This window comes from Bos indicus, chromosome 1, assembly GCF_029378745.1.
Source record: "Bos indicus isolate NIAB-ARS_2022 breed Sahiwal x Tharparkar chromosome 1, NIAB-ARS_B.indTharparkar_mat_pri_1.0, whole genome shotgun sequence".
Taxonomy (NCBI): domain Eukaryota; kingdom Metazoa; phylum Chordata; class Mammalia; order Artiodactyla; family Bovidae; genus Bos; species Bos indicus.
Window position 1 is genome coordinate 113,242,727 of NC_091760.1, and position 22,355 is coordinate 113,265,081.

Sequence of the window (22,355 nt, forward strand, 5' to 3'; positions counted from 1 at the left end):
TCAAAATCACCTGAAAATACTATGTATTATGTTGTGTCTTTTTTTTTTTTTTTTCTAGCAACCCATATCAATCAAGATTGTCTAAGTGTTTTTTAAAAAATCAATAATGGTTGTACTAGTAGTGTTATTTGCTCAATCGTGTCTGACTCTATGCAATGACATGGACTGTAGCCCTCCAGGCTCCTCTGTCCATTGGATTCTCCAGGCAAGCATACTGGAATAATGGTTGTGGCTTAACTGAAATAATAAAGTTAATTTCCTGTTGCTACAATAGTCTAACACAGCTGTCATTGGACTGTTGATATGTTCTGAGAAATGGTTCAGGAATCTAGCTTCCTATTGCCTCCCTAGGGCAGTGCTTCTCCAAGGGTAGCAAGCTACAAATTGTTATCTGTCTGCAACAAAGTAAGGAGCCTGTGTGTTTGTTAGTCTCTCAGTAGGGTCTATTTCTTTGCAACTCCATGGACTGTAGCCTGCCAGGTTCCTCTATCCATGAAATTCTTCAGGCAAGAATCCTGGAGTAGGTATGTATTCCCTTTTCTGGGGGATCTTCCCAACCCAGGGCTCAAATCAAGGTCTCCTGCATTGCAGGCAGATTCTTTACTGTCCTAGCCACTGAGCTTGTGAAAATGAAAGTGAAAGTTGTTCAGTTGTGGACAACTCTTTGAGACTCCATGGACTACAGAGTCCATGGAATTCTCTAGGCCAGAATACTGGAGTGGGTAGCCTTTCTCTTCTCCAGGGGAACTTCCCAACCCAGGGATTGAACCCAGATCTCCCACATTATAGCATTCTTTACCAGCTGAACACAAGGGAAGCCAAGAATACTGGAATGGGTAGCCTATCCCTTCTCCAGTGGATCTTCCCAACCCAGGAATAGAACCAGGGTCTCCTGCGTTGTAGGTAGATTCTTTACCAACTGAGCTATCAGGGACTTTCACTTTCACTATCACACTGCTTAGTTCCATTGGTGTATTATTAATAGCAAGACTTTTCAATGAAGGAATCAGTGCCTGCCTTAGGAATTTGGGGTTCTTTACTGTGTTCTCTATCAGGGTGAACAGCTGAAAGAATTGTCAGGCTATATTTTTTACTGATAGTGATGCTAAGAGAACAACAGAGAATACTCAAACTACGGCACAAGTGCACTCATCACACACGCAAACAGTTAGAGCTGTACATGGAACAACAGACTGGTTCCAAATAGGAAAAGGAGTACCTCAAGGCTGTATATTGTCACCCTGCTTATTTAACTTATATGCAGAGTACATCATGAGAAACGCTGGGCTGGATGAAGCACAAGCTGGAATCAAGATTGCCGGGAGAAATATTAATAACCTCAGATATGCAGATGACACCACCCTTATGGCAGAAAAGGAAGAACTAAAGAGCCTCTTGATGAAAGTGAAAGAGGAGAGTGAAAAGTTGGCTTAAAGCTCAACATTCAGAAAACTAAGTTCATGGCATCCGGTCCCATCACATCATGGCAAGTAGATGGGGAAACAGTGGAAACAGTGAGAGACTTTATTTTCTTGGGCTCCAAAATCACTGCAGATGGTGACTGCAGCCATGAAATTAAAAGACGTTTACTCCTTGGAAGGAAAGTTATGACCAACCTAGACAGCATATTAAAAATCAAAGACATTATTTTGCCAATAAAGGTCAGTCTAGTCAAGGCTATGGTTTTTCCAGTAGTCACGTATGGATGTGAGATTTGGACTATGAAAGAAAGCTGAGAGCTGAAGAATTGATGCTTTTGAACTGAGGTGTTGGAGAAGACTCTTCAGAGTCCCTTGGACTGCAAGGAGATCCAATCAGTCAATCCTAAAGGAGATCAGTCCTGAATATTCATTGGAAGAACAAATACTGAAGCTGAACCCCAATATTTTGGCCACTTGATGCAAAGAACTGACTCATTTGAAGAGACTCCGATGCTGGGAAAGATTAAAGACAGGAGGAGAAGAGGGTGACAGAGGATGAGATGGTTGGATGGTATCACTGACTCAATGGACATGAGTTTGTGTAAACTCTAGGAGTTGGTGATGGACAAGGAGGCCTGGCATGCTGCAGTCCATGGGGTCACAAAGAGTTGGACATGACTGAGCGACTGAAGTGAACTGAACTGATGCCAAGAGTGGTATATATCATTCTGCTCACTTTGCATTGTTTTAGAACTCACATGACCTCATGAAGCTATAAGAAAAACTGGAAAAATATATGATATCTGAGTAAGAGGGAAAACAATAATGGATCTTTGTGAACATAATAATCTCTGCCACAACTTTTTCTGTGTTTTTCATTCCCCATGCTCAGCTTAGGAATATTTGCATCACTTCTTGTTCTCATCACATTATTAGTACACTACATATCATATAGATCTTTTTCAACTAATGATAGGATTCAGTTCAGTTCAGTTCAGTTGCTCAGTCATGTCCAATTCTTTGCTACCCCATGCACTGCAACACACCAGGGTTCCTTGTCCATCACCAACTCCCGGCACTTGCTCAAATTCATTTCATTGAGTCAGTGATGTCATCCAACCGTCTTGTCGTCTGTGGTCCCCTTCTCCTCCTGCATTCATTCTTTCCCAGCATCAGGGTCTTTTCCAAAGAGTCAGCTCTTCACATCAGATGGCCAAAGTATTGGAACTTCAGCTTCAGCATCAGTCCTTACAATGAACATTCAGGGTTGGTTTCTTTTAGGATTGACTGGTTTAACCTCCTTGCAGTCCAAGGGACTCTCAAGAGTCCTCCCCAACACCAAAATTCAAAAGCATCAATTTTCCAGTGCTAAGCCTTCTTTATGGTCTAACTCTCACATCCACACATGACTACTGGAAATTTATCATTCAAATTTATGATTCTGAAAGAGCCAGTCCAAGAATCTCCAAGCACACCAACAAACCCATCTTAGAGAATCTCTGTGATAACTCAGTCTTAAGTCAGAAATATAAACATAAAAACTAGTGGGCCATAAAAATCTGAAGAAGCAAGTTTACTGCAATCAGCCTCAGAAGAGTAAATATTTTCTCAGTTCAGTTCAAGCAATTTTACATTTAACTATGTTTGATTTCCCATTTTGAAAAGTAACTGTAATCATTTGTCTAACCTGCTTTGCTGCATAATAGTGTATTTTAAAGTGGTTTACTATATTTGACTAGCTTTGCCAAGAACAAATTTCTGATTTGTGGTAGATATGTAGTAAAGGCAAAACCCAGACTTGGCTTTTAGAAGCTGCAGTGAAGCTCCCATTCCTCTATATTTGGAGAAACTTAAAAAAGACAAATTACTCCATAGCATCTGAAAGGCTGTTTTCTGAGTGCTGTATAGTCCTTATTTTCAAAGATATGGATCATTTATGTTTTTTCTGGAAAACTTGACCAGGTTATCTCTATTTGGGTGCCAATCACTGACTCTTTAATGTCATGACTTATTAACCCTAATATCAGTTTTAAATGTCACATTAGACCTTGATGATAATACGTGTTATTCTTTCGAAGCAGTTCAATCTGTTTCAGAGTTATTACAAGGACACAGTTTTCACTGGATTTTCACTATGTCTCTCTTATATGACGAATGTGTGTTTTACTTCCTTGTATGTATTCATCATCCCTACCTTTCATTGTTTTAGGTGTAACAATGATAGATTACTCAGTGTCATAGAAACTGAGTTTATTTTCTTCAGAAATAAGACTAGAACTTTTCAACCTTTTAGTTTTCTTCTTTAAAAATCAACATCTTCTTTCTCAGAAATACTGAAGCTTGGTAGCCATGCCTTTTCATGTTCATCTAAGAAACTTGAAAGGAAAGCAATTTCCTCCATTTGGTCAAATTCCTGGATCCCCAAGGGATGAACAGGGCTTAGCCTTGAACTCTTATAGTATAGACTATGTTAGCAACACATTGGTATCCAGCAGATTTAATCTCAGAAATATTTTCACATTTTTGTTTATATTTTATCTTGGTACATGGGCAAATGTTTTCTTTTTTTTTTTTTCTTGGCTTTTTCTCTGAATTTTCATAAATCTATGTTTGAAAAGAGTTGAGAAAAATATACAATACAATTTAATTAAAAACAATGGAGTGTTGCAGAATTTTATCATCCCTAATTGGCTTCATTTGCTTACATCTACAGCAAGACCTGGTTAGCATATTATTTCAAGATGGCTCATTTTCTCTGTTTGTGTCATCACATACCAGCTAGCATTATGTAGTAGATGTAAAATTAAATATGTTTCTAAACTCAGTTGTGGGTGAAAGATAGTCTTATTTTAGGCAGCAGTCAAGAAATTCTGTTGGCTTTATTGAGAACTGACAACAGAGTTTCCATACTATATAAGAAATGTTTAGCAAGGATATTTCTTAGCCTCAAGGGTTCTGGGGTGAGGAGGTTATGTACATTTCAGTGACATAGTGGCTACAGGATATAGTTTAAAGGACACTGAGTCAGCAGGGCTGGGTGGCAATGCTGAGATTATGTCTCAACTCCTTGACCTTAGATTTCAATTATGACCTGGGGAGGCAGGACTATATTGCTATTGAGAGCACTTTCTGCCTCTACAATCATTCAATTTATAATAGACCCTTGAAATGTGTCATATTTTTTTTTTTTTGGCTGCCTCATGTGCAGCACGTGGGATCCTAGCTCCCCGGGCAGGGGTTAAACCCACACCTCTAGCACTGGAGCCACAAAATATGTCATTTGTGAAGTTGGATATTTCTCAGTCCAGTTCTAAATTATGACAAATGCTTTAAATTATTTAATTTACAGAATCACTGGGTGACCCATCTATTCACTATTACATATCTGATCTGCCCAAAATCACCAGGTATTTTCTGGTAAAGGAACTCAGCTTTTCTAAACAGCCTTAGCACTAAGGTTGATGAGACTTCCCTTCCCTGTATAGGCAATTGACACCATTGGGTACCTTTGATTTTCTATTCTGACTTGACTGCATCCTAATGTTTCTGTCAGCCTGCTAAGCACCCTGGATTTCTATCTTCTTAAAGATCTATCCTAGATATTAGAAACATTTTTCCTAAACCATGTGGCTTACTCTTTTATTAAGGATAATCCCTGGGGCATAAACATGTACATACACACATCCCCTCTGATCTGTCTCTGTAATTTCCATTCCCCCATTCTATCATTGCTAGCCCCATCTTTTGAGCCTTTAAACTTTTCCTAATCCATTTTCTGTCTTTTGGAAAATCATGCAGTCATTTTCTGGGTGCTTATTTCATTCTTGAAACACATTCTGAAATATTTTGCTAGTTTATTCCAAAAAGGAGAAGGTAACTAATTTCATTGAAAGTTGTTGTCTCCTTTTTTTTCTCCCTCTTTTACCCTACCTCTAGCTTTCCCCTTCTCTATTAAACCAGATCCCCTTTCAACTGCTGAAAGATCCCCTTTCAACTGCTCTTCCTCTCTCCCTTCCATGTAATTTTTCAGAAACAAATGTGACAGAAAGTTCTCATGTGTTAACTGACAACTGTGATTAATTGATAGTGACTAATTATCAAGATGCCAGCAAATTTGTAAAACTCAACAGTGGCCACAGGACTGGAAAAGGTCAGTTTTCATTCCAATCCCAAAGAAAGGCAATGCCGAAGAATGCTCAAACTACCACACAATTGCACTCATCTCACACGCTAGTAAAGTAATGCTCAAAATTCTCCAGGCCAGGCTTCAGCAATATGTGAACTGTGAACTTCCTGATGTTCAAGCTGGTTTTAGAAAAGGCAGAGGAACCAGAGACCAAATTGCCAACATCCGCTGGATCATGGAAAAAGCAAGAGAGTTCCAGAAAAGCATCTATTTCTGCTTTATTGACTATGCCAAAGCCTTTGACTGTGTGGATCACAATCAACTGTGGAAAATTCTGAAAGAGATGGGAATACCAGACCACCTGACCTGCCTCTTGAGAAACCTATATGCAGGTCAGGAAGCAACAGTTAGGACTGGACATGGAACAACAGACTGGCTCCAAATAGGAAAAGGAGTACGTCCAGGCTGTATATTGTCACCCTGCTTATTTAACTTCTATGCAGAGTACATCATGAGAAATGCTAGACTGGAAGAAACACAAGCTGGAATCAAGATTGCCAGGAGAAATATCAATAACCTCAGACATGCAGATGACACCACCCTTATGGCAGAAAGTGAAGAGGAACTAAAAAGCCTCTTGATGAAGGTGAAAGAGGAGAGTGAAAAAGTTGGCTTAAAACTCAACATTCAGAAAACGAACATCATGGCATCTGGTCCCATCACTTCATGGGAAATAGATGGGGAAACAGTGGAAACAGTGTCAGACTTTATTTTTCTGGGCTCCAAAATCACTGCAGATGGTGACTGCAGCCATGAAATTAAAAGACACTTACTCCTTGGGAGAAAATTTATGACCAACCTAGATAGCATATTGAAAGCAGAGACATTACTTTGCCAACAAAGGTCTGCCTAGTCAAGACTATGATTTTTCCAGTGGTCATGTATGGATGTGAGAGTTGGACTGTGAAGAAAGCTGAGGGAGGGCTGAAGAATTGATGCTTTTGAACTGTGGTGTTGGAGAAGACTCTTGAGAGTCCCTTGGACTGCAAGGAGATCCAACCAGTCCATTCTGAAGGAGATCAGCCCTGGGATTTCTTTTGAAGGAATGATGCTAAAGCCGAAACTCCAGTACTTTGGCCACCTCATGTGAAGAGTTGACTCATTGGAAAAGACTCTGATGCTGGGAGGGATTGGGGGCAGGAAGAGAAGGGGACAACAGAGGATGAGATGGCTGGATGGACGTGAGTCTCAGTGAACTCTGGGAGTTGGTGATGGACAGGGAGGCCTGGCGTGCTGCGATTCATGGGGTTGCAAAGAGTCAGACATGACTGAGCGACTGAACTGAACTGAACTGAACTGAACCATCAAGAGAAGTGTGTGAAGAAAGATGAAAAGGCTGCATCCATGTTTTTTGGGAAGGAGTTCTGAGGTCAGTATAAGTAAAGTTTGCTGTGGGCACGTGGCAACTAAATGAAGGAAAAGAGACATGCTTTTGGAGTCTTCCTACTCTGCCCCAGAACTACTCACTATGGGACAGTCCAATCTGAATGCCTCAAAACAATGACATGTTATGTAATGTAATAGATTATTTTTACTATTCCAGCCTCCTTTGTAATAATAAGTTCTATTTGTTGATGAGCTGGAAGATTTTAGTGATGACACTTTATAAGTATTTCAGCTTTCCCCTTGAGAAAGGATAGGCTACCCACTCCAGTATTCTTGGGCTTCCCTGGTGGCTTAGGTGGTAAAGAATCCACCTGCAATGAGGGAGACCTGGTTTCAGTCCCTGGGCTGGGAAGATCTCCTGGAGGAGGGCATGGCAACCCACTCCAGTATTCTTGCCTGGAGAATCCTCATGGACAGAGGAGCCTGGTGGGCAGCAGTCCATAGAGTTGCAAAGAGTTGGACATTACTGAGCAACTAAGCACAGCACAGCACAGCACACATTGTAGCTTTCATCTTGCTTTGAACTGTATTAAGCAACTTAACCAGTAACGAGAATACAGCCTGACCACTTGAGGAGGAGGATGTCTCTGATGAGTATAATAGGAATCAATTGTGTGTGTTAGTCACTTTCAGCTGTGTCCAGCTCTTTGAGACCCCATGGACTGGAGCCTGCCAGGCTCCTTAGTCCATGGAATTCTTCAGGCAAGAACACTGGAATGGGTTGCCATTTCCTTCTCCAAGGGATCGTCCCGACCTAGGGATCAAACCCTGGTCTCCTGCATTCCAGGCAGATTCTTTACCATCTGAACCACCAGAGCCAAGAGTCAATTACTCCTAAGATATTTCTTAACATTGAGATACTATGACTCGGACACATTTGTAGATATTTCTATTATTATCCAAAGATTGAAGGCAGGAGGAGAAGGGGACAACAGAGGATGACATGGTTGGATGGCATGACCAACTCGGTGGACATGAGTTTGAGCAAGCTCTGGGAGTTGGTGATGGACAGGGAAGCCTGGCGTGCTGCATTCCATAGAGTCACAAAGAGTTGGACACGACTGAGCAGCTGAACTGAACTGAATTATTATTCAAAGGTCAGTGGTTACCCGAAGATTAGGGGTTGACAAACTTTTTTTTTTTTTTGTAAAGAGCCAGTTGGTAAGTATTTTAGACTTTCTTGGCTGCTTGTGAGATCTTGATTGCATATTATTATTTTTCATCAAACACCCCTTGAAAATGGAAAAACTGTTTTTAAGAGTATAGGCCTTAAAAGTTTGCCAACTTCTGCTTGAGGTTGTAAACATCAGAGAAACTGCTGTACATAGAGTTTTATGAGTTTTCTCCTCTAAATAAGAATATTCTCACCTAATGGACTTAAAATTTTCAATTATGAAATTTAATTTAAATATATCCCAACATATGTGATAGAAAAATACAATTATTTTATGGTAAACAAAGCTTTGATTTTGTCTTCATCATAAATAAGAACATATTAAAAATTAAAAAGGAAGTGATTAAAAATATTCCTATTTCAACAAGTTCCCAGAGAGTACAATTTTAAACCACAATATAAAACTGATCGTCTTTGGTGTAATCAAACTTACTCTACTTGAAACTCATTGCTTTGTTCACATCTACACTATCTTACTATACATCAATGTGCAACAAAAGCAGTTTTTAACAAATTCCATTCTGATGATAACGGACACTAACGTATCAAATCAACATTCAAAATGCTGCTGGACAGTGATAAGAATCAAATATCGTTTAAACAATACTCCCTTTGTAGATACAAAAGTCTTTTCATCTAAGAAAGAGAAACAACAGATGCTTTCAGAAACACCAAAATTAGTTGGAAGAGCCTAAACATTCATTAGTAGCTCGGTGGTAAAGAATCCACCGACAATGCAGGTGACTTGGGTTCAATTCCTGGATCATGAAGATCACGTGGAGAAGGAAATGGCAACCCACTCAAGTATTCTTGCCTGGAGAATTCCATGAACAAGGGAGCCTGTCAGACTATAGTCCATGGGGTGGCAAGAGTCAGACACGATTTGGAGACTTAACACTCACTAGAAATAATCAAAACAAAAAGAAAGCTTGATTTATAGCAGATTTTGATATTATGTTCAATTATTCATAATTGTGAAAAAAAGGATTCACAATTTACTACTTGTAAATCATATGCTAATTGAAATAGGTAACCAATTGGAAATTAGCCCACTCCAAGTTGCTACCTTGCCTTTTCTGAATTCTACCTCTTCACATATAATAGAGATATAATGATAAATAGTTTAGTGATTTTGAAACAAACAAAATATATATAGGTTTAAGTCCTCTCAATTCTAAGTAAGAAGGTCTCTTTTTACTTTTGCAGACTGTTCATGGTAGGAGAGAATAATCATTTTGTTCTGTAGTGTAAATAAAGTCGGAGATATTTGTTACAGAATTTCTCAAACCATTTTGTGTTGGAGAGCCTGATCAATCATTCGTGTATGTGGGTTATTATTTTTATGTTGCTCCTTTTTTTCCACAAAATAAACAATTGATAAGTAATCTGAGTGAAGATTCAATACAAATCACAAATACACATTCAAGAACAAGAACTACTTGATTTTTAAAACTCCTGAACAGAAAGTTTCAGTTACTTTATGTGTTCCAAAGGAAATCCAATGTACTCATATCTCAAAAACCTTTTGGTGCAGACTTGTATTTTTAACAAGAGGATAAAAATCAATTACATGTTCTCTTTTCTAAAGGAGTTTTTTTTTTTTTTTTTTTACTTAATGTTTCCAATATTAATTTCTTCCCAATTTATGAGTTACTTTATTTGTGGAAAATTACTCTGGGCCAAACACTAAAGCATGGAAAGGTAAACGGGTTTCAGTCTCATCAAATTTGCTTTCTTTTATTTGGTAAAATGTATTTTCATTCAACAAATGTTAATTACTCACCAATTAAATGTAAAGCCCTAAGTTATAATAGGCATATTATAAAATACCAAGACAGATCAGGGGTGGTCCTTGCTCTAAAAATTCTTAGTTCTCATAAGTATGACAATTGAGGCATCCAAAACAATATTGAAATAAGCAGACCTCTTATCTGATATATTATAAACAAGATAAACCTCTCTATGTTGATTATTCACTGGATCTTGGTCTTGCTGTATAATGACTGAGCAGCTGCTGTCTAAATGTGTCCTTCTTAGATTTCTTGTTACATATGTGACAATAAGAAAGCTTACTCTTAAAATTAGTTGCTGATACATGAAGAAGAGAGCCGCACACAGATGTAGTTCATAAGAAGTTCATAAACTAGAAATAGATTGCCAAGCAACTCTGAAGCCAATTATGAAAATGGAACATTAATAGAAGTGCTTTGAAAACATGCCACATTTCTGAAATAAATAATTCAATCTTTTTAAAGGTCTGTTAATGCTCTAGTGCTTTTATATAGATTATTTACCTAGATAAAGAAACTTGTGATAGTGTTTTATCATTCTCTTTTATTTAGAAATGATTTTCTATTCTGTGGAGTGTGTAAAGTGTGATTACACATTTGGGGAGCAATTAAAGTTCTTCCTCATCCTCACAGTGACTCCTTCTAGACAGAACCATAAACAAACAGCCTAGTCATCTGTGGGAGTGAGGATGCACATGTTTGATTAATGGTTGGCACCGATGACACCTGGAATCCAAACAGTTGGAGTCATACCTCAGGAAATGCTTCAAGGACACGAGGAAGCACCATCTGAAGCAACAGAGATGCTGATAACAGAGACGTAGTTACATCCAGGATGAAAACTGTGAATAAAGGAAGTAACTGCATTTAAATAGAAACCAGAGGGCAGAATGCAGAGCAGGAAAGGGGCTAAAAAGGACAAAAGCAATGGGCCTGGCAAGCAGCACCTGCTCTCATGAGTCATCCCACAGTTCTACCCCTTCCCCTCCTTTAAGAGTCTCTGGCTGGCTGGCTCCTTTTCAGTCTTCTCTCCTTCAGACGGAGGTCCCCCAGTCATTCTCTCCTTTGACCTCTGTTCATTTAACTGAAGTATCTCCGTGGCTTGCTCATTTAGGATTTCTTTCTTCTTTGCTTTTTTCTCTTTCACTCTTTTTTAATTTACAGAGGATGAGATCCATATTTCTAAGCTTTTTAAAAAAAATGCATGGATTCATTTAAAAGAACTGGATATTTGTGTCTGGATAGTGGCATTTAGACTGACAACATTTTAATGAGCTCTTCCCTGGTGGCTCAGAGGGTAAAGTGTCTATCTGCAATGCAGGAGACCTGGGTTTGATTCCTGGGTTGGGAAGATCCCCTGGTGAAGGAAATGGCAACCCACTGCAGTACCCTTGTCTGGAAAATCCCATGGACAGAGAGCCTGGTAGGCTACAGTCTATGGGGTCGCAAAGAGTTGGACACAACTGAGCAACTTCACTTCACTTCACTTTAATGAGTTAAGACTCACTTATGAAAGGGGTCTATTACTGTGAGTCCCACCTGACCATGGTAGTCATGGCAGGATTTCTAAGGAAATAGAGGTTAAAACTGTGTATCAAGTATGTTCATGTGTGTTTTGTGAGGCTCAGTTTATTTGTATCTAAAATGAAGCTGATATCATGTTATTGAGGATGGAAATTGACCTCACTGAGAGGTGAGATTTTGAAATGACTACTTATGAAGAAGTATCTATGTTTTATAACCATGTAAAGGTTTTTGTCCTTTAGATATATTTTCAAAATTATGTTCTGATGTAGCTTGGATATGTATTTCCCAGTCCTCAAAGAAGATTTATTTCAAACGAAAGAAAAGCACATGATCCTACTAATGATGGTTACTGAGGAAACAGACAACATGAAGTTGTTTTATATGACTCTCAGCTAAGCTAGTGATCTGAAGATAGGAGAAAAAGCTTAGTTATCTTCAGAAAGTAAAAACATAGACTTATCTGATAGGAATAAACTATACTCTTACTGAAAGACACAATAGTTACAAATATTCATGTTGCTGCTGAGTGAATGTATCGTATAGCTGTGATTTCTTGTCAACCTCATGAGTAAAAATTGTGTAAAAAAAACCTACTTTTTTCTACAGTAGAATTAGTGAGAAACTGGATAGTAAGTGCTATTAATAGTAAGGTCTTTGACAGTCAAAGTCTCGTTGGTTAGAGAGTTAAAGAAAATCATGACTCAATGGTTTATATATTAAAATATAGATAACTTTCTAAAAAGTGGTTATAAAATTTAAAAATCCTTCACTATTGTCAATGAAATGGTACAGTGTGACTCTAACCTTGAGTAAAAGTCACTCTGGGTCTTCCTAAAGACTGTCCGCCTCATTGATTATATAGAACCCTTCATTTACTATGAGCTTTAACTCCTTAACGAAAGAGACTATAGCCGTCAAAGGCCTTACTACTAAAAGCACTTACTATATAGTTTCTCCCTAGTTCTACTGTAAAAAGTAGCCACATTTTTCATTCATGAAGCTGATAAGAAATCCTAAGTATATGATATATTCATAGTAAATGAACAAAAATTTATTTAAGTGTGCCCTTGGTATTTGAGATACAACTAAAAAAAGAAGAAAACACAGTTTCTTCCCTTTTGGAAAGGGAAAGAGAAAATCAAACCACAATTTATTTTGAGAAGGTAAATTCATGAAGAACACATAATTCAGCTTTGGATAGACAGAAAAGGGGTTAGTGCTTTGGTAATGAGTTGCAGTAAGTTGAAATTAAAACCTTTTAAGTAAGAGAGCAAAGTGGTCAGATGTGCAATTTAGAAAGACCTTGTTTTCTACAATGTGGATGATAGATTAGAGTGGAAACAGGAGTATCTTTGGTAGTTTTTCAGGCCCTTGATGATAATACCCTGGTCTAGGTAAGGAGAGGAAAGAAGAGACTCAAGTATATTTGAGAAAAACCGAGAAGTTTTGGTAATTTATTAGATGTGAGAGGTGAGGGAAAGAGAGGACTCAAGAATGACATTGAGATCTTGGGCACCTGCGTAGATGCTCAATCAAGTATATTCAATAAGTATTTGGATCTATAATCTGAGAGCAAAAATATAGACAATAGTGTCGCCAGCATAGCGATGGTGCTATGTAGATCTTAATACAGCCTGGAAAGCAGCACAAATGCTTTTAATGGTTGCTAATGGGAAAGTGAAATGAAAGTGAAAGTCGCTCAGTCATGTCTGACTCTTTGCAACTCCATGGACTGTACATTCCATGGAATTCTCCAGGCCAGAATACTGGAGTGGGTAGTCTGTCCCTTCTTCAGGGGATTTTCCCAACTGAGGGGTTGTACCCAGGTCTCCCACATTGCAGGCGGATTCTTTACCAGCTGAGCCACCAGGGAAGCCCAAGAATACTGGAGTGGGTAGCCTATCCCTTCTCCAGTGGGTTTTCCTGACCCAAGAATTGAACCAGAGTCTCCTGCATTGCAGGCAGATTCTTTACCAACTGAGCTATGAGGGCAGCCCCTGCTAATGGGAAGATATGGCAAATTAATAGGAATTCCGTAGGCCTGCAAACTGACTTTTCACTTTCTTTGGTTTCCAAGAAAATCCTTCATAAAAGATTGTGTTAATTTTATGAATTTATTTTAAAAATGGATTACTTAAAAATAGTAGTAAAATTATGAAAACTAACTTATTCTTAGTATACCCTAAATGGAAACATAAATCATATTTCAAAATCTTGCTTTTCTTACTTTTCCATTTTTAAGTGTATTTAAATATAACATTTTAAAACAATGTATATTATCAATCTTAGATGGTTTTATTATAACAGGAATTCCTAACAGGCAGTCACCAAATATTCATAGAAAAACCACAGTGCTCTCCATAAATTAGGCTCAAGGGAGTTTTATAATAGCTAAACATAAGCAGTTCATTTGATTCACTGAAGACAGCCATGGCATAGCTATTTTAACTTGCCCTGGTTGACAACTGTCCTTGGCACTGATGAGCAAGTTATAGCCAATGAACTTTCAGATAAGATTATTTAATTTCAATTTATATAATTTATAATATCTTTTCCCAACATTTTACTCAAACTCATCATCAATTTGCTCTTGATTTCCCAATGTTTGTCTTTGACCCATATCTATCTTTTGAACTCTAGACAAATTCAGTGGGATGTTTTGAGATATGATTTAAAGTTTTCTCCTCAACACTTTCTTAGAACTTTTGCTCTGCTATCAATTCAGTCACTACCTCAGGGGAGGGATGATGCAACAGAAAGCAGAAGTAAATCTTGGGACTTTTGATTTCAACAGCCTCTCTCAGGAGAGTGTAGGCAAGAACTCAGAACATAAAAAATAGATTTAGAAGGGTACATGATAAGTCAAAAGGCCCGGGTTTTCCATTATCAAGACTAGATTAAGTGTCTCTTGGCTGGGAAAGAAAATGAGTCAGAGGAAAAGTAGAGCAAGCTGGAATATTAATGGATCCCTGAGATAGATCCCTGTGCCCTCCTCTCATTCACCCCGCCACAGGAAACAAGAACCAAGTCTTATGGCGGCATCTGCAAAGACAACCTATTTCCTAGACCTTCTCTAGACTTCCAGTAGTAGGCATCAAGACTTACTAAAAAGCAACATGAATTAAAACAATGAAGTACTGACTAACATACGTCAATAATATAGAATAGAGAGCCCAGAAATGATAATATTAGGACTGCCAACCAATAGGGGAAAGACAAGCCTGAGCAATAAAATAACTGGGTCAATTAAAATATTAATATTGAAAAAATTGAGACTTTACTCCTACCTCAAACCAAAATACAAATTACCGGTGTACAGCATGGTGACCACACTACTGAATTGTAGACTTGAAAGTTATTAAGAGAGTAGATCTTAAAAATGTTCACAAATACACACATAACTGAGTTGGTGGATGTGTTGACTAACCTTATTTTGGTAATTGTTTTGCAATATATATGTATATCAAAACATCAACTTGTACACCTTAAACTTGAACAATGGTAATTACTTCTCAATAAACATGGGGGGAGAATTTTCCCCTTAAAGATTTGAAATGGTTGCCTCTATTCCTAAGCCTGCAAAGGCAGCCTTCACTACAAAGAAGTGTAGTAAAAATTAATACAGGAAAAATACAGTGTAAATATTAATATACAAATTAATAACCAAATAATCTGTATTAAAGGCTGCTGTAGTGTTGCTTGCTGAAGAAGTCCTTATCCATGGTAGTTGCTATTTGTGTGCTTGTGTGTTAGCCACTCAGTTGGGTCCAACTCTTTGTGACTCCATGGACTGTAGCCAACCAGGCTTCTCTGTCCATGAGGTTCTCCAGGCAAGAATACTGGCATGGGGAGCCATTCCCTTCTCCAGGGGATCTTTCTGATCCAAGGATCGAACCTGGGTCTCCTGCATTGCAGGTGGATTACTCATTGCCTGAACCACCAGTGGGTTGGAAAAGCCTGAGAAGCAGCTAACAACCCTTTGTAGAGTGTGCCAAGACCATTTGAGAATTTGTGGCTGAGAGACACAGTTGAGAGACACACTCGAATCTCGATCACACTCATATTTGGCTTTAAACATGTCCTCCAGAAAGTTCCTCTCCATTGCCAACTGATTCCAAGTATACTTGGCTGTGTGATGTTACTGCTTCTTTGTGTGTTTTGTAAAGCTGCTTCAGGGTTGCTGACACTCTGTCCTTGCTCTTGGTCCATGATACTCATAGTCTCTTATGAAATATAACAATTTTTGCTATCCATAAGCCTGGAGGAAGCCTGAAGAAGGGATTAATTTGACAGTTCCAAGTGTGAATTTGGGGCCCAATTTTAATTGTAAAATTTGACATTTTACTGTCTTTTTTGAGACTTCTTTTCCTTCTTTCCTAGTTTCCTTTTACTTTTACTCAAAGCAAATTAGTGATGCGGTAATGTTTCCCAGCAAAGAGACTCTCCACAGAATACATACTGTAGCAACATCAAACACAGCCCGAGAAACCACAGAAGCTAGAGGGGTGAATCTTGTTGGGAGGTCTGGCTGTAAAAAGCCAAGTCTTCTACGCTCGCTTATGGTTTCAGATATCAGCATAAACTGAGAGCCAAGATGATTTGGGTTTCTATTTTCAGTGTATAATTTAGTTCCTTGAGGTGATATTGAGCTATTTATATAACAAAAATCTAGACACTAAATCAATACAACTTTTCTGTGGTTGGGTTTGTTGTTGTGTTTTTAATGCTGAGGGGGAAAAAAAAGTTTTACACTGGAATTTTTAAACATGTAATTCTATTCAACAAGCAACAACATCAAGCAATATTCCCTGACCTCATTTTTAAAAATCATTTTGTTATCTCAGGAATCGTATGATATAAATACAAAATGGTTTCCTCCTGGAATTTATAGTGTATAGTTTATACACATTTTCTAGGGAACCTATTAGGATGGTGTTTCACAAACAACTTGTAGCAGAGACCAGACTTTTGGAGGATAGATATCTGAAGTATACAAGCTAATTCCTAGGTCAGAGATAAAGGGAGGGTGGCAATTTTGAATACAGTGGAGCATCTGTCTCCAATTTTCCTAGGGAAGAGTGAGAGAGAGATGGGAGAGAGTGCTCAGGGAAAAGGATTTGCAACCATACAATAAAAAGATTTACCTCTTTTTCGCCCATCAATCACCTGGGTATTTATTTGTTTGTGTGCTAAGTGTGTTAAGTTGCTTCAGTCGTGTCCGACTTTTTTCAACCCTATGGACTGGAGCCCACCATGCTCCTCTGTCCATGGGTTCTCCAGGCAAGAATACTGGAATGGGTTGCCATGCCCTCCTCCAGGGAATCTTCCCAACCCAGGGATAGAACCCACATCTCTTATGTCTCCTGCATTGGCAGGCAGGTTCTTTAGCATTAGCACCACCTGGGAAGCCTGGGTATTTATTTAGGAGATACAAAGGAGGGTCCTTGACCCACTTCTGGTCCTTGAGAACATCTGACAGCATGGGACAAAGCAGAACAGAGGCCAACCTTAGGGGTCTGAGCAAGACACAAGACCAGCTCAGCTGCCTCTTGATCATTGCGGCTCTCAGGTATTAGCTGAGCAAGTAAGGCAGAAAAAAGCAAGAGATCTGTTCTCACATGCATGTGAAGAGGCTGGTCCATGGTAAAGGAAGTTGACACACAAAATTACTGTTTCTGCTCTTCTGTTCCTGTTTTTACTCCCAGGCCAATATGACCTGGGAAATGCAGATTGCATAATCACTGAAATATCTCCATTGGCCAATATTCCTTTGCAATTTTCCATGCTCTTAGATAAGGTTTCTTATATATGCAACACCTCTCTGTTTCCTGAACCACCCACCCCACTCCACTCCAGCCCTGCTTATTCACGTTAGGGAACAGTTCTTATGTGAACCTTAGCCCCAAGTCACATCCTTTATCATAATATTGATCATTTAAATCCATTTCTTTTACTACTACATTATTTATATCTCTAATTATATCCATCTGTCAAGTCACCTAATGTAAGGACTGGAGCCATCTCCAAAGCCTCTTTCTGCTTCACTCTCTGCATCCTACACATTACATGTTTTCTCTGGCCTCTCACTGGGGTGTATGCCAATCTCATGCCTCACAGATGAAGTTTGCCCTAAACTCTAATGCAGCTTCCTACCTGCAGCCACTGTCCCCTCCAGTCTGCCCTCTGGAAGCTATGAGAATTATGTTTGCAGAATGCAAATCTCATTTTGTCAATTATTTAACTTAAAATTGTCTATAATTCTACAAAGAATACACTAGAGTTCTCAAACTGGAAGTGGGGTGATGAAGAAGTGCATGAATTTATGGAGGTCTGTGAACCCCCTGAAATTACACTCCGAAAATTGTTTTATGAGCAGTAAGTATGTTTTCATAAGAAGAGTGTCAATAAATTTCAATGGGTTCTCAATGTGCTGTGACATGGCCTCCTTTCCCCCAAAATAATATTCTCTGAAACTCATTAGTGTGGCAGGCAAGGCCCTTTACAATCCAGTCAAGTATAGCACTGTAGTTCAGTGTGAGGCAGAAGTCATGGGAAGCTGAGGATACTGAAAAATTTTAGAATCAAGGAGTCCTGGGTTTCAATTCTGGTTTAATCATCTGGTTGGTCTTAGGAATACATTCTCTCTGAGCTCTATCTGGCTTCTCTGGCAAATGGGATAATATTCTTCTTCTAGTAGGACTGTTTCAACATTAAATTTAATAACTGTGAAGTAACTGAGAAATAATAGATATAAATTCTAACTTCTTCACTATCATTAAGTTTCTGGACATCTAGAGATGGTATTATTAAAAATAGTACCCTACCCTCCCTAGTGATAAATTGCTCCCCTATCATTTGAAGTTACTTTTGTTTCAAGTTATTTAAAAAGTCTATATTCAGTTGGCTAAATCATTCAAGGGGATGTATTTGTTCACAGAGCTCAAAAAGTTCAGAGGTAGAGTACATTTCAGATATAACTTCTACTGGACTCTACCTACAATTTTCTACCATACTCTAGATCTGCTCTTCACTATGCCTCAGCTTTTTATTCAGGCTAGTTTTCTTCATGGTGACAAAGTAATTGCAGCAGGTCCAGCCCTCACAACTACCCCTCCCAATACCTAAAACTATTAACAGCCTTTCTGTCCTGAATTGCCAACCAATTTGAGATCACTTCACTTGCTGACCCTTGAGCAATCTCTGAAGCCAAGGCTACATCTTTAGTCTGAAGCATCTCTGGAGCCATCTGCAGTCCCAGCAGGAATTCAGGGTTACAGTGAAGGGCAGTGTACTTAAGATATTTAACAATTCAGATGACACAGGCAACAATTAATCTGAATATATACCAGCCCAAAGGGAACAGATGCTGATTACAAACAACCAGTATTTCCAGGGCATGTGATGGAAGCTGAACTTTAGCCTTTCCTGGGAGCAAGATGAAGATGGCAATAGCTGGCTGAGGTGGTAGCTCCAAGGGACCCACTCTGCATACCTACTCAGATCAGATCAGATCAGATCAGTCGCTCAGTCGTGTCTGACTCTTTGCGACCCCATGAATTGCAGCACGCCAGGCCTCCCTGTCCATCACCAACTCCCGGAGTTCACTCAGACTCACGTCCATCGAGTCAGTGATGCCATCCAGCCATCTCATCCTCTGTCGTCCCCTTCTCCTCTTGCCCCCAATCCCTCCCAGCATCAGAGTCTTTTCCAATGAGTCAACTCTTTGCATGAGGTGGCCAAAGTACTGGAGTTTCAGCTTTAGCATCATTCCTTCCAAAGAAATCCCAGGGCTGATCTCCTTCAGAATGGACTGCTTGGATCTCCTTGCAGTCCAAGGGACTCTCAAGAGCCTTCTCCAACACCACAGTTCAAAAGCATCAATTCTTTGGCACTCAGCCTTCTTCACAGTCCAACTCTCACATCCATACACGACCGCAGGAAAAACCATTGCCTTGACTAGAAGAACCTTTGGTGGCAAAGTAATGGCTCTGCTTTTGAATATGCTATCTAGGTTGGTCATAACTTTCCTTCCAAGGAGTAAGCATCTTTTAACTTCATGGCTGCAGTCACCATCTGCAGTGATTTTGGAGCCCAGAAAAATAAAGTCTGACACTGTTTCCACTGTTTCCCCATCTATTTCCCATGAAGTGATGGGACCAGATGCCATGATCTTCGTTTTCTGAATGTTGAGCTTAAGCCAACTTTTTCACTCTCCACTTTCACTTTCATCGAGAGGCATTTGAGTTCCTTTTCACTTTCTGCCATAAGGGTGGTGTCATCTGCATATCTGAGGTTATTGATATTTCTCCTGAAATCTTGATTCCAGCTTGTGTTTCTTCCAGTCTAGCGTTTCTCACGATGTACTTTGCATAGAAGTTAAATAAACAGGGTGACAATATACAGCCTTGACGTACTCCTTTTCCTATTTGGAACCAGTCTGTTGGTCCATGTCCAGTTCTAACTGTTGGTTCCTGACTTGCGTACACGTTTCTCAAGAGGCAGGTCAGGTGGTCTGGTATTCCCATCTCTTTCAGAATTTTCCACAGTTGATTGTGATCCACACAGTCAAAGGCTTTGGCATAGTCAATAAAGCAGAAATAGATGTTTTTCTGGAACTCTCTTGCTTTTTCCATGATCCAGCAGATGTTGGCAATTTGATCTCTGGTTCCTCTGCCTTTTCTAAAACCAGCTTGAACATCAGGAAGTTCACAGCAAGAAGAGATAAGAAAGCCTTCTTCAGCGATCAATGCAAGGAAATAGGGGAAAACAACAGAATGGGAAAGACTAGAGATCTCTTCAAGAAAATCAGAGATACCAAAGGAACATTTCATGCAAAGATGATCTCAATAAAGGACAGAAATGGTATGGACCTAACAGAAGCAGAAGATATTAAGAAGAGATGGCAAGAATACACAGAAGAACTGTACAAAAAAGATCTTCATGACCCAGATAATCACGATGGTGTGATCACTGACCTACAGCCAGACATCCTGGAATGTGATGTCAAGTGGGCCTTAGCATCACTACGAACAAAGCTAGCGGAGGTGATAGAATTCCAGTTGAGCTATTCCAAATCCTGAAAGATGATGCTGTGAAAGTGCTGCACTCAATATGCCAGCAAATTTGGAAAACTCAGCAGTGGCCACAGGACTGGAAAAGGTCAGTTTTCATTCCAATCCCAAAGAAATGCAATGCCAAAGAATGATCAAACTACCGCACAATTGCACTCATCTCACACGCTAGTAAAGTAATGCTCAAATACCTACTCAAGAATGAACTAATTCTCACCATTCTTCAGATCATCTTTTGTAGCTAGAAAATCAGCACTCAGGTGGAAGCTAAGTACCTTTACCTTGAAAACGAGGTTATGTACAAAGGGAGAAGAAAAGATAGCTCTTTGGTGTCCTATTCTCCCTAAAGGAATAAATCATTGGGGAAAAAATGATGTTTCTAACTGAAAATATTTTGGAGGATTCTACTTTAAAGCTTTGGGTTAGTAATGTATATCTCTCACATATACAGTATTTAGAAATGCATTACTTGTTAAATTATTTCAAGTCATTTCATAAGCTTAGCAATCCTGAATCAATATTTACTGTAATGGGAAGAGTAATTAAAAAAAAAAATCACTGCTGTTCTTTAGCTCGCCTTCATATTAAATTATTCACAAGCCACTTCTGACAACCAACTCAGGAATCCAAAATGTATCACAAAACAAAGCTTCACATTATGAAGGAGCATAACTGAGTTACTTTGTTTCTTCCTTTTTTCCTCCAAATTTTGCTTTCCTCAGCTAAGGGTCTGGAAGCTTTCCAGACGCCAGCAGGGTGGGGGAGTTTTAACACGGGTTTGGCATGTGAACCTCATCACAGATTCTTCAAGGGGCTTGTAGGGGGGAGACGTCAGAGCAATAATGTGCAATAATGCGCCTGCACTGGAATGTGGGGGAAGAGTGGCAGCTCCACTTTTATCTTATGTAGCATTTCCTTTTGAAAAATCAAATTTAAAAGAGAATGTGTGTCCAGAGAAACTCTTGGTTACTTTGAAAATACCAAGGGCCAGTAACTTCCAGAGGGGGTAAATCTGTTACTGTTGTGTTTGCCTCCAAGGGATGCTGTTACCTAGGAGTTCCATAAAATGAACTTATTTTGTAATTTCACATTAAATATATTAGGAGCACATGCCATTGTCTCATTTCACTCACTGATTCATTCACTCATTATCCAATTTGCGTGTGTGCTAAGTCACTCCGGTCATGTCTGACTCTTAGCAACCCTGTGGACTACAGCCCGCCAGGCTCTTCTGTCCTTGGGATTCTCCAGGCTGTATTGCCATTTCCTCCTCTAGGGGATCTTCCCAGGGATTGAACCCCTGACTCTAATGTCTTCTGCATTAGCAGGTGGGTTCTTGATCACTAGTGCCACCTGGGAAGGCCATTATCCCATTTAAGACATGTCCATTGAGCACCCACAAGTGTCAGGCAGTTGTAACTCCTGAGGATATGGAATACAACCAAACAGACTAAGTCTTTGGCCTCTTGAAGCTTGTATCCTAGGGTGACGTAGACAAGCAAATCTTTAAAATCTCAGACAAATAAACACGAAATGTATCAGGTGGTGATTAGAGAGACTTTAAAAAAATGTGTCAGCAGAGTTAAAGAATAGAGTGATGGGGTGGCAAGGTGATCTGTGGAGAAGGTCAGGGAAGATTCACATCTATGTCAAATCCAGAATGAAACAAGAGAACAAGCCCTGTGATATCTGGCTGGAGTGTTCCAGGCCACAGAAACAGATGGCATGCAGGGTCCTCACAGATAAGACTCTCAATGATCTTGTGATGGAGGTGGGACAGGTAATTTCATCTCAGAGACA